The 10,287-nt window shown below is 42.7% G+C and overlaps 1 long non-coding RNA gene across 1 annotated transcript; it reads right to left on the reverse strand.

The window, feature by feature from the left end:
• Positions 1-3,522: 3,522 nt before the first annotated feature.
• On the reverse strand, positions 3,523-5,861 carry LOC136331948 (uncharacterized). The gene is made up of 2 exons (XR_010730567.1): positions 5,715-5,861; positions 3,523-3,941 (listed from the first exon to the last, which is right to left on the reverse strand). It is a non-coding gene; the product is annotated as an uncharacterized lncRNA (long non-coding RNA).
• Positions 5,862-10,287: the final 4,426 nt, after the last annotated feature.

The following is a 10,287-nucleotide window of genomic DNA, read 5'->3' on the forward strand; positions in this document are numbered from 1 at the left end:
CACTTCAGGTGGTAAATGGCTCTGATTATAAGGGAGCAGACCCCTTAATGGGCTTGTCAGGTGGATCCCAGTCATGGCACCTATTGGAGTCTCTGTTCTTCCACTCCTCACTAAATTAAGTTTCTCACATGTTATTAGTGATGTTATCAGTCAGTTTCTTATCTCTGCCAATGTGTTCATCTGAATACTAGGTGGTGTCCTGTCACTGTTCTGACATTTCATGAAGTGAGCACACACAGGACACTGCTGTCACTCTAATAGTTGCTTCACAATAAAGAAACCTGAATCCCAGTAGCAGTGAGGCTGTGGGACTAGGTGGGAGATGACAAACACCCCAGATGCCGAGTTGATGTGAACACTGGAGAGTGGACACCTGTTTTCATGCTGCAAAACTGGCTCAATTTGGGAAAATTAAATTTGTGTTATCCCTTCTTGGATAGGTCAGTTGGTTAGACCATCATCCCAAATCAGTTTGCTTGTTAGATATCTGGTCAGGGCACATACAGTAACACATTAATGTGCCTGACTGTCTCACTAAAATGAATTTTAAAAATGTATTTCAAAAAGAGTCTTATTTTTTCTCTAGAACAATTAGGTGGTATCATGAAACGTTATAAGAACATTATAATATTGTGCCTTGTCTTTCACCTGGGCACGAAATGTATTGGAAATTGGAGACTATATCAAAACTTATGTTCCCTATTTAAATAAGCATGTCTCGCTTTCTAGAGCAATGGGAGAAGCACTTGAAGTGTAGGGGGGAAAAAAAGACACTATCTTTCCACTCATGTAGGTGAGATGAGGCAGACAACACAGGTGAGAGATCTAAAGGTCATGGAGGAGTCCAGACCTTAGAGCAGTGCTTATCAAACTTTTTAAAATTGGGGCGCATGTAAAATCCTACAAATAATTGTAGGCACACTATATACAAATTTCTGAGAAATACGTTGTAATAAGTCAAATATTAAAGAAAAATATAAAGTATAAGCGTGTTTTTATGGTAACTAAATGAAATACAACAAAATTAACTTCTGACATTAAAGTTACATTTTTCAGTTATGCTTTTTAAGAAAAAGGGTTAAAATGAACAAAAAAGTTATCTTTATATATGGATTCATTCTTAGTAAGATTTAGTAACTTCAGATCCCAGCCCAAATGTGTTAAGTTTTTTCATTCTTGTGTTTACGAGAAACATGAGTCTGATGTGTCCTGGTGATTTCTTCAATGTTTGGGCATATATTCGAATTCAAGGCAAACTCATTTCCTCATTAATACGTTAAAGAATTCCTTTTTTTACTCTTGTGTTTAAGGTAGAAAATCCTAATTCACATAAATAGGATGTTGAAGGTTGTAGTAAAATGTTCAAAGCTTTTTTAGATATTGCCACAATATTTTTCTTTTATAGAAATCCAAAAGGCTTTGAGACAATTCCTTATGTTTAGTCATCCACTATCAGTGGATATAGCTGCCAGTTTTTCTTCTGTTAATGTTAAACCAAAATCACTTGAAGCTTCCATGAATGAGTTTCTAATAGAACTGTACTGTTACTGTTAAGTGATGAAAAATGCTATAAATTAAATTCTGTCTGTCAGCCTCCAAGTCCTATTTTATTTAAACTTAACTTTTGCTCACTCCTAGAATTGTATTCTACAATATCACTTTTTTTGAGAAATCTATCCATTTTATTTGGATGTGTTTATCTAAAATTAATATAATGTGCTGACCTGTGGTGGCGCAGTGGATAAAGCGCCGACCTGGAATGCTGAGGTCCCCGGTTCAAAACCCTGGGCTTGCCTGGTCAAGGCACATATGGGAGTTGATGCTTCCTGCTCCTCCCTCCCCCTTCTCTCTCTCTCACTCTCTCTCCTCTCTAAAAGTTAATAAAAGTAAAAAAATAAAAAATAAAAAAATTAATATAACGTGTTAACAAAAATAGCAGTATTTCCGTAATGAAATGGAATAATAGAATATATTTTTGTATCTAGGCACATGTCATGAACCAGCTCAGCTCGTAATTCCAGGTCACGAATGGGAACAGTGCAGAATTAAGAAAATACGGGGTCAGGAAGGCCCTGTAAATGCTGCTGGCAAGAACAAAGCACAGGCCCTGGCTGGTTGGCTCAGTGGTAGAGCGTCGGCCTGGCGTGCGGGGGACCCGGGTTCGATTCCCGGCCAGGGCACATAGGAGAAGCGCCCATTTGCTTCTCCACCCCCCCCTCCTTCCTCTCTGTCTCTCTTCCCCTCCCGCAGCCAAGGCTCCATTGGAGAAAAGATGGCCCGGGCGCTGGGGATGGCTCATTTGCCTCTGCCCCAGGCGCTAGAGTGGCTCTGGTAGTGGCAGAGTGACGCCCCAGAGGGGCAGAGCATCGCCCCCTGGTGGGCGTGCGCATGCGGGAGTCTGTCTGACTGTCTCTCCTCGTTTCCAGCTTCAGAAAAATTCAAAAAAAAAAAGAACAAAGCACACCCAAAAACCACATCTTGCTTTATTTATAGGCCAAAATGAAGCAATTAGCAAGTCTTAACTTTACACCAAACAAAGGATATAAGAAAGGTGCCTCGTCTTTCCAGGTAATATGGGGTGTAGTGTAAAAGAATCTAGCACCACAGCTTAACAGCTTTTTGCAACCTAATCAGGCAAGTGATGTGGGGCGGTTGGGCAGACTCAGCTTACAGCCAATTCCCCACACCTGTTTCCCAAAAAATCTAAACTCCAAAAACCTGTTGGTTTTTTCGTCCCCAACAGGCACATATTTCTCTGGAATACCATAGGGTGCACCTGGAAATCTAGGGCAGTGGTCCCCAACCCCCAGACCACTGCTCCGTGGTCCATTTGGTACCAGTCTGCAGAGAAAGAATAAATAACTTACATTATTTCCGTTTTATTTATATTTAAGTCTGAACGATGTTTTATTTTTAAAAAATAACCAGATTCCCTCTGTTACATCTGTCTAAGACTCACTCTTGACGCTTGTCTTGGTCACATGATACATTTATCCATCCCACCCTAAAGGCCGGTCCCTGGCCCAAAAAAGATTGGGGACCACTGTTCTAGGGCACACCAGGGCAACCTGGCACAGACTGCGAATCTGAGAGTGGTTTCATAAGCTGCTACTGGAAAGAGCTGTGAGAAGCGGGTTTGTCCTGCTGTCATAGAGGAACAGCTGGTCTCTTCAGCAAGTCTTGTGCTCCTGCATTCTTTCTGGACCGATTATACTCCAGTGACCTCCATCATCACATTAGCAGTGTGGGCCGAAGTCCTCCCCTTGGACTTTGAAGGTCACCATTATCTGGCTCTTTTATTGCTTTGGGGACCTAGGAAACCTGTGCACGTAGCTGACGTTATGTGTGCTAAGCTGTTTTTTTCACTTAGGAGTTTATGAATGAAGTGGTAGAGATCTGTAGTTGGGTGCAGAAATTTCAAAATACCTGGGAACATTACTCATGTCTACTCTTTTTGTGTGTGGTTTTTTTATGTAAGAGACAAGACAGAGAGAAGAACAGATAAGGACAGACAGGAATAACAGAGATGAAAAGCCACAATTCTTTATTGTGGCCCTTAGTTGTTCATTGATTCCTTTCTCATATATGCCTTGACTGGCATGGTTACAGCAGAGTAAGTGACGCTTTGCTCAAGCCCGCAACCTTAGGTTTCAAGCCACCAACCAGTTTCATGTCTGATTTCATGCTCAAGCTGGTGATCTCTCATTCAAGCCAGAACCCTGGGTTTTGAAACTCCGTGCTCTGCAACACGGTGTGATGTTCTTTCCACTGCACCACCACTTGGTTAGAGAGATACCATGTTTCCAGATTTGTCATTTTTAGTCCTGTGGAGGTTTCCCACAAGACCCTAAACAGTGTAGACTCAGTGATTTCATCTCAGCACATATGGGAATTGATGCTTCCTGCACCTCCGCTCCACCCTTGTCTCTTATCTCTTCTCTCTAAAATAAGTAAGTAAAAAAATAAATAAAAAAAGACCAGGTTCTGACTCCTAAGATCAGACATCCTTATCAAGTGCACAATGAAATAGCCTAATTTAGTTTACTCAATACCAACGGCAGTTTCAATATATGATAGACACTAGAAAGGATGCAGGGCTCAGAATTTAAACTCGACACAATATATTTAAAAAGAAAATGATATGGAATCTTTTTTAATGTAACAACTTCTAAAATCAATGATTTAAGAAACTGAGACTGCCTCATATTTGGAAAAGAATGATAAGTTCTGGTTTTGGCAAGTTGGCTTAGCAGTAGAGCATCAGCTCAGTGTTTGGAAGTCCTGCATTCAATTCCTGGAAGGGTGCACAGGCTAAGAAACCATGTCCCTCTCCACTACTCCCCCTCTCCCTTCACTCTATTTTTCTCCTCCCCTCCTGCAGCCACGGTTTTATTGGAGCAAGGTGGCTCCATGGCCTCAGCCCAGGCACTAAAAGAGCTTGACTGCTGAGCAACAGCCCTAGATGGGCAGAGCATCACCCCCTAGTGGGCTTGCCAGGTAGAACCCGATGGGGAGTATATGCAATAGTGTCTTTCTGCCTCCCTGTTTCTCACTTCAGGGAGAAACAAAAATCATAAGCTATGGTTATATCACCTGATACGGTTGAAAGTGGGGTCCATGACCCCCTCTCCCTTAAGAGCATGAAAGGACATTAAGATACTGGACATTCAAGTTACCACCAGGCATCCGGATTGACTTACCTAGGTGTGGAAGGTCCCCTAGCTTACTTATTGTCAATCTTTATTTCCCACACTCAAATCCTCTATTTAATCCTACCTGTTAAGAGAACCGGTTGCTGACCTGCGCGTTAGGAGTCAGCCTGGCAGATGACCCCCTAATAAACTTCTCTTGCCTCCCCGGGGCTAGGGAACCTTGTTGGACGGGATGCGCTCTGTACTCAATAAAGCCTTTTAAAATATAAAAATAATAAACTTCTCTTGTCTGAACTCGGGTGTCCTCCTCCTGCCAACTCTATATCACCAATGCTAATTTTAAAAGTTAATAACTACTGCAAGAAAGCCGAGTCAACAGACACGTTATCTCAATAGCTTTTTTTAAAAAGTGAATTAAATGCGAGATGTGTAATAAAAGTAGTAAATCCAATGGGCCCTCAAAAAAAAATTTTTTTTTTCTTCTTCCCCCTTCTGCTCGGCAGCCCCCCTCCTTGCCCGCCCTTCTCTCCGGGCCCCTCCCTCTCCTCGGGATTTCTCCCCTTTCTTCCCCTCCCGCTCCTCTCCCCGGTTACTGTCACTCTCCCCGTCGCGGTCCCATCCCCGCGCACTCACACGTTGCCGTCTCTTCATGGCCCCTCACTGACCTCTCCTCCCCTCCCGTGTCTCTCTCCGTCCCCTGACCCCTCCCAGCCCCGCTCTGCGCGTCCCCGGGGCCCCTTCGCAGTCGCCGCTCCCACACAGCCCTCCCCGCGCGGGGCCGGGGGCTCTTCTGGGGACCCCGCGTTCTCGCCCCGAATCCCCACCCCATGGACAGCGTGCTCTTCCAGAGCCGGGTCTCTTATTAAATGAGGTGGGGTCTTAGGAGGGGGTGGCTGCCCCCTCAGGACCGAGGCATAAAACCCCGCGGCAGGCGGATCCCACGCCCGACAGCGGGGGACACGGGCGGGGCGGCCTCAGAGTTTCCCCAGAAACCAACAGGAAGCGCACAACTGGTAGCGAAGCGGGCAGGCTTGGGGCCTCTCACCGGGACTCCGCACTCACCGCTGGGGACTCGGGAGCGGGGTTCTCGGCGTCCGCAGCTACCCTCAGGCTCCCCGCGTGCAGGAATGGGGACGGGGAGAGTCAAGTTTAAACCGGGAAAACTGCCTCCCGAATCTGCAATACTTGCTCTAGAGCTGCTTCCGCATCTGTAACAACCTGCGCGTGCGCGTTCCCTGAAAACCAACGAGGGACTATTTCCTTAGTGAGCACTTCTGCAATTGGCTGGTCGTAATAGGAGGCGGGTCTATAGCTGAAAGACCGGAGAAGGGCTGGATCTGGGGTTGGGTCTGGGCCATCCACGTGCTCTCATTGGCCTTTTCTTGTGTGTTGATTTGAACTTCGTCATTATTCCTAAAATGGAGTGTTTTGTCCAAACTTTTTATAATCACCTTTCACAGATTCAATTATTATTATTATTTTATCAAGTTAGAGGCAGCGAGGCGGAGACATAATAACCGCATGCCCACAGCCCAGCCAGGATTTACTGGCAATGACCCTCTGGGGCTGATTTTCTACCCATCTCAGGCTCCTTATTTGGCAAATAACGCATTGAGAAAGTGCTTTGGATGATAGCGGTTTCATCACTTACTTTATACATCAAAATCATGGGAGAAAGATATGGGGTGGGGATTACATGAAATGAATTCGTGCCTGATCAGGCGGTGGCGCAATGAATAGAGCATTGGACTAGAACAGGGGTCCCCAAACTACGCATGCGGCCCCCTGAGGCCATTTATCCGGCCCCCACCTCACTTCCAGAAGGGGCACCTCTTTCATTGGTAGTCAGTGAGAGGAGCATAGTTCCCACTGAAATACTGGTCAGTTTGTTGATTTAAATTTACTCGTTCTTTATTTTAAATATTGTGTTTGTTCCCGTTTTGTTTTTTTACTTTAAAATAAGATATGTGCAATGTGCACAGGGATTTGTTCATATTTTTTTTATAGTCTGGCCCTCCAACAGTCTGAAGGACAGTGAACTGGCCCCCTGTGTAAAAAGTTTGGGGACCCCTGGACTAGAACATGGAGGACCCAGGTTCGAATCCCTGAGGTGGCCAGCTTGAGCGCAGGCTCATCTGGTTTGAGCAGGGTTCACCAGCTTGAGCCCAAGGTCGCTGGCTTGAGCAAGGAGTCACTTGGTCTGCTGCTGCTTTCCACACTCCCTACCCCACCCCGGGTGAAGGCACATATGAGAAAGCAAACAATAAGGAACTAAACTGCAGCAAAATAAAATTGATGCTTCTCATCTCAATCCATTCTAATCTGTCTGTCTCTATCTGTTCCTCTGTCTCTGTCACACACACATAAAAAAAAAAAAAAAAAAGAAATTGATTGATGATAGATTAGGAAGCCAGGAGAAAGTAAAATAGAAAAATTCCTGGGATGAGATAAAAAGTAAAAATGTATGTATAGGTACTAAAATTTCTTTTACATAGGCAGGAATAAAATATTTAAGGTGATTAACATGATAATAACAATCATAAGGCAGAAGAGGTGATTTCTACTGTGCTGGGATTCCTGCCCTAGATGGGTAAGAAAAAGTAGATTATCCTTACATTTCAAAGGCATACTATCAAGTACTTTATTGTAGATGCAAAAGACAACAGACAGGCTTGATTAAGGTAAGCATTGACATTGTCAGAGAAAATTACCTCCTTAGAATATGACTACCCACCACGAACTGCTTTTTATTAGAAAGTTTTAATTTCAGATCATCTTGTGTGGTGACTCTAGGTCTCTGAGTTTGCAGGGCCACCATGCAGGCCTCCCCTGAGCTTGTCGAGTTCACTGGGTGGCCCTATAAGGCCAGTGGCCACAGCAGTTGTGGCCGTGCAGGTTCTCATTGGATTTTCGCAGACAGTAAACAGTGGAGACAAAAAATGGTGGGTCGTTCCTTTTATTAAAAGTGTCTTACCGGCAGACAAGCAAACAGGCAAGAAAGACCGCTTCCCTCTCATTCAGAGATCACAAAGCCCTGACCCATTCTCTGATTCTGCAACCTGGAACATCTCCTCTGGTTCCTCCTGGAATCAAAGGCCCCTATCAGCCTCAGTGGAGCAACCAAACCCCCTCTACTCCGGTTCTACCACTGCACTCCTTCTATCCTGTCTGCAAAACCAGGTGAGTAAAAAATTCCTTTAGCCCCTCCAGAGCAGGAACGTAATCAGCAATTTAAAATCTGCTGCTCTGAGAGCAAGCAGTGTAGCCTTTCACAGACTACATACACATGGCGCTGCCCAAGCCAATGCAAAATATAAGCAAGCAAACTAAAAAAAATTTTTTTACAAACATATATGCCCAACAGGCCCCCTTTTCACCCACGCTGTTATAAAAAAAACCCACAAACATTTTGATTGATTTCTTAACTTGATTACACTTATGCCTCTTCAGTTTTAATCTCCAGTTGATGCTTATGTACCTAAAAGTTTAAGCCAATTTTTTCATCAAATCATTCCTATAGCTTGTCTTCTGAACATGTTTTGTTTGTTTGTTTTAATTCAATGTTCAGAGTATTTTAGGAATATTTTGAAGGTAGATTATAGAGATTATATGTTGTTCCATAATATTGCAACTAATCATGTTGAGATAAAAGTGATTTCAACGTTGACACCAATTAATCCAAATAAATACGTGGCTGGTGAACTTTTCATCAAATTTAAAACTTCTGGAGACTGGTAAATTATAGGTGAAAGCCAAGAGTTTATTTTGTCTATGGGAAGTTTTATTGAAGAAGGAAGGGCAGGCCCCTCTTTGCTGAGAAAAAAGAAATGAAAAGAATACAAAGGAAAGGAGCCAGCAGGGGTAACCAAGTCATAACCCAGTAATAAGTTAACTACATCCCATAGTTCTCTAAATGGATGCTTAAAGTTACTTACAATATAAAGCAAGAATAGCAGAATCTGTATATCACTATGACCAGTGATCTGGAAAGCCCTTCCCCCTTGCTGATCCCATTGAAACATTCCCTCCCCTCTCCTTGAGTCCTGACAAACTTTAAACAAAGAAATCACATGCCCATTGCTTAGATACTGTAAAGGCATATAACCTGTAAGAAAATAAATTTTGAGTACATCTTTGGACCTACTAGCCTTCTATGCTCTGCCAGCTTTTAATAAATTCTCTTTTCCTCTGATAAAGTTATCTGTGTGTCTGTCCTCCATCAGGTCACTTCCTTCTACATTGTTGCTTGTAAAACTTGCAAGTGAAATGAACATATTCACAAAAGAAAAAAGACTATATTTACATTTAATGGAAAGTTCCAACATATCTCACTGTAATATCACTATGAAACAGATGCAAATTCTTAGATTATTAAAGACAGCAAAATTATTACAGACTTCAAAATTTTAAAACACACAAGCACTAGTGTGACCTGTTGAATTAAACTCTATCTCAAAATGACAGGCTGTTTTTCAGCACACATGGAACATACAATATTTAACATGGTCAAATTTTTCAAAATTTAACCTGATAGAGTTGGCCATTTTGAATGTGAATTGAGGAGGCAGCAAACCTCCCTTCTGTTTTGGCTTTGAGAGGAGATAAACCAGAAGGATACAAAAAAATGAATCCAGCAGTGATAACTGTGTCAGCCTGTTATAAAGTAATTACATCCTATAGTTCTCTAAATGGTTGCTTAGAGCCTCTTGCCACACAAAGCAAGAAAAGCAGGCTCTGTATGTAGCTATGACCAATGATCTGGAAACCCCTTTGCCCCTTGTTGACATCACAGAAACTTTTCATCCCCTCTCCTTGAGTCCTAAGAAACCTTAAACAAGGAAATCATACACCCATTGCTTGGATACTGTAAAGGTATATAACCTGTAAGAAAATCTAATTTTGGAATCTCATGCTTTGGTTCTACTAACTCCACATGCTCCACCAGCCACCAGCTACTAATAAATTTTTGTTCCTCCATTACTGCAGTTTTCTGAGTGTCACCTCCATTGGGATCACTTTTTTCCATTTATAATTTCTCAACAAAACTGGTTTTGGCAGGCCTCTACTTCCTGGCAGATTACTCTTGCCACGTACCTGGGTTTGATAGATAATCACTATCCAGCTAATAAAATTATTCAATTTGCCTTAACTACCAGTTTGTTGTTCCTGGAGATCTTATGATCACAGCTTATTACTACTGCCCTAACAGTATTTACTGATGGCTCCAACTCAGAAAAAGCAGGATTTTACCACACAAATAAAACTCAAGTTAAACAAACTTCTTATCAATCAGGACAAAGTATAGAGTTACTTTGCTTTTAGTGTTGGCCCTATTTTCTGCTCAGCCCCTTAATGTATACTGCAATTGTGCACATACTGTCAAAGTAGTCCAAGTTCTTGAAACTGCAACCATGGGCCATACTCATTCAGAGGAATGTTTCTATCTATTTACAAAGCTTCAGAAGATTATACGAGCCCGCCAATATCCATGATTTATTGGACACATAAGGTCTTATTCTGGACCTCTTATCCAGGACCTCTACCTGAAGGCAATTCAAAATTGTTCAACTTGTAGCCCATGTACAGGCTATAAGCCCTTTATGAGATGGCTCAGGCAGCCCATCAGCACCATCAT

This window comes from Saccopteryx bilineata, chromosome 3, assembly GCF_036850765.1.
Source record: "Saccopteryx bilineata isolate mSacBil1 chromosome 3, mSacBil1_pri_phased_curated, whole genome shotgun sequence".
Lineage (NCBI taxonomy): Eukaryota > Metazoa > Chordata > Mammalia > Chiroptera > Emballonuridae > Saccopteryx > Saccopteryx bilineata.